Here is a 6,096-nt window from a genome sequence, read left to right as displayed (position 1 = left end):
ACATGATATGGTCCGCCACTGCTTATTATATTATGTGGTTGTGCATTTTCTTAAAGCAGGAAGCAACAAATGCGAGTGAAGACGGTGATGACCAACTAACAGGAAGTTACATCACTGTAACTGAGTGTCAGCGGCCTCTTGAGTTGATTATCACGTACACTTGTCAGATGTGGGACCATCCCTTTCTTTTTCTTATATGGAAACCTTATTCAATAAAAATGTGCTAGAGCAATTTTTGTAATCCACAAACATTAAATGAATCCGAATTTCACAAGTGTGTGTGTGAATAGATAGATAGATAGATAGATAGATAGATAGATAGATAGATAGATAGATAGATAGATAGATAGATAGATAGATAGATAGATAGATAGATAGATAGATAGATAGATAGATAGATAGATAGATAGATAGATAGATAGATAGATAGATTTGTAAAATATCACATCATCAACTTTTACCAAAAAGATATACAATTTCCTCTATTGTTATAAATTGTTGTTTCGTTGTGATATTGGATGAATATAAAACATTTACAGCGAGTGCTGGTAAAAAAAGTAATATCCAAATCCAAGATGAAAATGTTCCCCCTCTCAGATAAAATTAGACGGGAGGGGGAGGGAGAGGGGGTTGTGGTGAAATTAATGTATACACTGTTGGGGAAACCCACACATTAATAGGGATTAAAACGAAAATCTCAAATAGATTAAGCATCCTCTTACCGTATACTATCGTGCGTCTATCAGAACTGTAACCCCCCAAAAATGATTTGCAGATTACAGTTGTAATCTGCAATGATATCAGATTTGGAAACAGAAAATCTGAATTTGTCAAAGCAGCAAATACATGCATGTAATTCTATTATAATGCATTAATACCAGGTATCTACAGAGTTAAACGTTAAATAGTATATATACTATTCAACGGTGTAAAGGTTAAGATTGAGCTATATTGGAAATGGAAGAAAGATTTATCTTCTAAGGAATATATGGCAAATCAATTTTTGTACAGGACGACAATAATTCAATTTTGCTCCAATTGCGGCTTCTTGACGGCTTTTTCCACCAAAATATGGCTAAAGAAATTTAAAAACCATGATATTTTTTTTATCATTTTTATAGTAGAAAATAACATTTTTGTGAAGAACAAATACAACATGAAAATTGCAGCTCATATTGCTTTAAATATAAAAAACAGCATTGCCACATAAAATTTATTAAAATCTCAAAATTGCATAAAGAATATAAAGAATCAAGAAACAAATACAATCATAGCACAATGAATACAGTGTCATATTTACTTCCGCTCTAGATAAAGTTACGCGGAAGAAACTGCATGACCACCTCTGTCATAAAGTCACAGAGGATTCTTAAGAGGATTGGATGTCCGTATCCACTTTAAGACCACATCAACCTCTTTGGAAAGAAGAACTTTCTATAAAAATATGGTAAAATATCTCTAAAAAAAAGTAAAATTTATCAGATTTTCCTTCATTGAATGATTGTTTATAATTGAACATATCACATCATGTCTTAAAAATATTTTAAGTAAATTTAATAGATAAATTGTAACCACCTACCCTCCTTCAGATCCCGTCATCCCTTGCGTGTTGCAAAAGTCATTATATTTTTACTAGCATCGATATCAATAGCTTCAATTTCTTTAAAGAATTCTGATATATATTAATCAGCTAGGCTTGCAGTTTACAGGCACCAACAAAAGACTTAAATGTACAAGACTGCAAGTACTGAGAGCTGAGTACATCAGTTTCTTTGATCAACAGGGCTGGGTAGTCGTGCTCATTCTTAGACTACATGTATATAAAGGGGACTGGGTGGTCGTGACCATTTTTAGACTGTCTTGATCTCCTTTAGAAGAAGAACTCAAATCTAAAAGCTAAATTTTTTCTTCTTGGCTAAATAATAGTTTATAGCTTAAAATTTATGGGTTTCCTCTTGACTCAATAATAGTTTATAGCTTGACAAATCGTAACTAAAATTTGTATGTAGATCAGATGGATAACTTTTTTTACCACCCAGCCTTTATATGTACACTGAAAGAAAGATCCATGTGTAGTGATATTGGACAGTAGTGACATTTTCAAAAAAGTCAAAATTAATCGTTTATAGTTTATAGTTTATAGTATATATAAAATTATATTTAAAATTTCAAAGTAGATTTGGTACTTTCGTGAACACCCATCCTCCTAAATGTGAGAATTTTACACAACTTCACTTCGAATCTTGCTCACTCTAAATACTCTTTTCTAGTATTTGGCATTCAGAAGTTGGAGTTCTATTCGCTTTTCGCTATTCACTATTCGAATAGCGAATAGAATTCTGTGGTCTGTTCGCTATTCAAATTACCGTAAACATGCTAATAAACGTAAATTCAAAATTTCATATAAAGTTCCCTTTTTAATTAAACAAACAGTTTTATAGTAAAAATTATAACTTGCTGACCTAATCTCAACATTCACATAATGAACACGGCCAGTAACAGGCTTAGCTAGCCTGGCGAAAATGCGACATTTCCTATAATACAGTTATAATGGAATTTCATTCAAGGGGCTAGCTAACACCCTGTATCCCATATTTAGGCCTTCATATTTATAGAAGATGAAGCCCCGGGACAGCCCAGCCGACTCTCAAAAGGAATTGGTTTTACACGACGAGTAAGAGGCTTAGCTAGTATGGCGAAAATGCGACATTTCCTATAATACAGTTATAATGGGATTTCATTCAAGGGACTGGCTAACACCCTGTATCCCATATTTGGGCCTTCATATTTCCAGGGGATGGGGCCCCGGGACAGCCCATTCGACACTCAAAAGGAATTGGGTTTACAGGACCAGTAAGAGGCTTAGCTAGCCTGGCGAAAATAATGGGATTTCATTCAAGGGCCTGAAAAACACTCTGCATCCTAAATTTGAGCCCTCATATTTGCAGAAAATGGGGCCCTGGCACAGCCCAGCCGACTCTCAAAAGGAATTGGTTTTACACGACCAGTAAGAGGCTTAGCTAGCCTGGCGAAAATGCGACATTTCCTATAATACAGTTATAATGGGATTTCATTCAAGGGACTGGCTAACACCCTGTATCCCATATTTGGGCCTTCATATTTGCAGAGGATGAGGCCCCGGGACAGCCTAGCCTTCCCTAAAAAGGAATTGGGTTTACACGGTCAGTAAGATACAAAGCTAGCCTGGCGAATAATAGGACAATTCCAGAACATAATTTTTCCAATAACAAAACATGAAGGTATATAGGATTATTTCTCCGAAAGTTTGTTAGGATTCATCATTAAGTTTACAATAACCATTGCTGGATTACCGAATATAACTATAACAGGCACATTCTACATGTAAGTGCGAACTTACATCATACAGGGGTTCCTCGGAGATTTCCTCAAAATTGAGATCCTCATAGTAAATTACCATTTTGAGGAAATTGTCTTTGAAGCTGAAAATAATACCAAACAGTCTGGTCATGAGAGAGAGAGAGAGAGAGAGAGAGAGAGAGAGAGAGAGAGAGAGAGAGGCTTACTAATCCTTCTTTATCAGCTCTGGCCATTCTGCATATGGACAATATGAAAATCCATTTTCTGAGCATGACAAAGTTAACAATTCTTCTTTCTGTGGAAGGAGACTTAACTCAATAATCAAACGTTACAATACTCTATTTTCTAAATTTCTATATTATTGGATTTTTATTATAAGATTGTCTTTTTTATGTTTCAGTTGCGTTATTGTTTTTAAATTTGTAATTTATAATATTCCTAATTCCTTATTTTCTAGGTGAGTGGCAAGTCTTGTTCTTGCTATTAAAAAGGGATTCTCAATTACCACAGGTTTCTGAAACGTACTCACCAGATATATTTCGTTTGGCCACAATCGACCCGAGAGAGTGTTTCTGTACACCGGGAAAAACAAAACACTTATTAGGTTTGTTACTGACAGCCTACAGAAATATATCGGGTTGATCAATCTTATAGACAGCTCGGCATCACTTCGCCATCTATGAGACTGATCAATCCGATATATTTCTGTACACAGTCAGTAACAAACCTAATAAGTAATAGTATCTTACTCGTCATGTTTTTTTTTTCCAAATTCTATTTATGCAGCATGGAGAGACTATTATTTCATTAATCAACAGCATTAATATAAAAATCAATAAACGGACAGTCACAGGTTTTTCTATGAATTATTTTTTTTTTGCCCGTAACATTTTTAACGGAAAATGCTAAATATCATGTAATTAAAAAAAAATCAATCCACTGTAAATGTGAATTAAGTTTTTTATTGCTTGCAAATGTTACTGTCAGAAAAAAAGCCAATTGTAAGTGCCAAAAAATTATGTAGCTTTTCACATATCTTTTCTTTTTCACTCATTTGTTCAATCTGTCAGTGACCATTTGGTATACTGTATAAAACATTTGACAATATTTTTCTGCTTGAATAAAGATACTAAACAAATGACATTTAAGTCCAATAAAAGTCAAATTTCATGCGCAGTAATTCAGGTGGATGAACACTGGCCATTTTTTTGCTTTGCATTTTTGAAATATGATTTATTTATCCAAAAAGAGTGAACTGTCACATTTTTTCCATGATCCATGTTAAGAATAAACATAATAATGCAAATGCTACTAATAATGCAATTTAAATGCAGTATAAAGGTTTGTTCTCTGTTGTTTATTCCTAACATGGATCATGGAAAAAGTATGACAGCGATATCAAATATTTGATTGTAGTACATGTATATGATAAAGTCTTCACATGTCGTATAACTAAACAAGGTTAAACATGGGAAGCAATTATCTCTCATTTAAGATTATGTCTCTTGATTAATATTCAAACTCAAAGAATCCTGTTTGATTATACCCGTAAAATTAAAACTTCTCTTTTAACTATGTCTCATGCTAAAGGAGCTACTCAGATTAACATGAAATGACAAGAGTTTAAAGCTGAAGAGAAATACAATCTTTTTGTTTTGGAAACTGAGCTAGCTTGAAATTGCGCATTTATAAATTTATTATGAATGCGCAATTTCAAGCTAGCTCAGTTTCCTGAATAATTGATCATAATATGGCTTTTTTGAAAAATTTCAAACACAAATGACAGGGCTCTTAAGCTGAACAGAGATCCAATATTTTGTTTAACTTTTATTTCTAAATGCGCAATTTTAAGTTAGCTTAGTTTCCTGACTAATTTGTCATACATGTAATATAGCTTATTTGAAAAATTTCAAACACAAAAATATCATTAAATTTGCTACCCTCTTGTAATCAGATATTTAGATCACATACTGATGAAAACTTTTTTTTTATATTTTATAATGTTATTCCTTCGTCAACAAATGTTATTTTTTTAGGATTTGATAACAGTTGGAATAACTACCATTGACAAATTGAGAATGACAAAATAAAATCTTATTTTACCAATAAACATCTATGACGTCACTGTAATGAGGTAATTCTCGCAATTTTGCAAACAGATGAAAATATTGTCATTTTTTCTTTTTAATTTTCATTTGAAAGCATAGAGCGCAGGTCTGTACGATTTTTACATAGATTTTTGTTCATATAATTATACACATTAAACTTAAGATGGAATAACACAAGACCACAAAATGGCATCCCTCTGATTGAAAAGACATTTCGTTTAATTGAAAGGTATAATCGACAGCAACATGTAACTTACTCAAAAGCCAAGTGGATAAAGTGTCGGACTTGTGTTCAGTACATCCAAAGTTTGAATTTCGATCGGGCTTTTGTTGTTACTAAGTGATAAACTGAATTTTTTATATATTCATTTTTTATCCTCAACTGCATAATTTTCGCCTATTTAACACATGCACAGTTTATTTAGCATTATATCTTTCATTATTAAATAATTTAATGTTAATTTGAGTTACTTTTTTCAGATGTGGTATTCCACATTTAAAAGGTACTTGAGCAAGTAGCGTTCGAAGTTTCCCAGTCTAAAAACACACATATTTTGCTTTAAACCAATAATTTACCAAAATAAGTCAATGTTCATAACGTAACTTTTGTGATGATTTAAACTATTTTTCACCTTATTGTTAAAGGTCT

Source organism: Crassostrea angulata, chromosome 4 (genome assembly GCF_025612915.1).
Source record: "Crassostrea angulata isolate pt1a10 chromosome 4, ASM2561291v2, whole genome shotgun sequence".
Taxonomy (NCBI): Eukaryota; Metazoa; Mollusca; class Bivalvia; order Ostreida; family Ostreidae; genus Magallana; species Magallana angulata.
Note: the sequence above shows the minus strand (reverse complement) of the source record.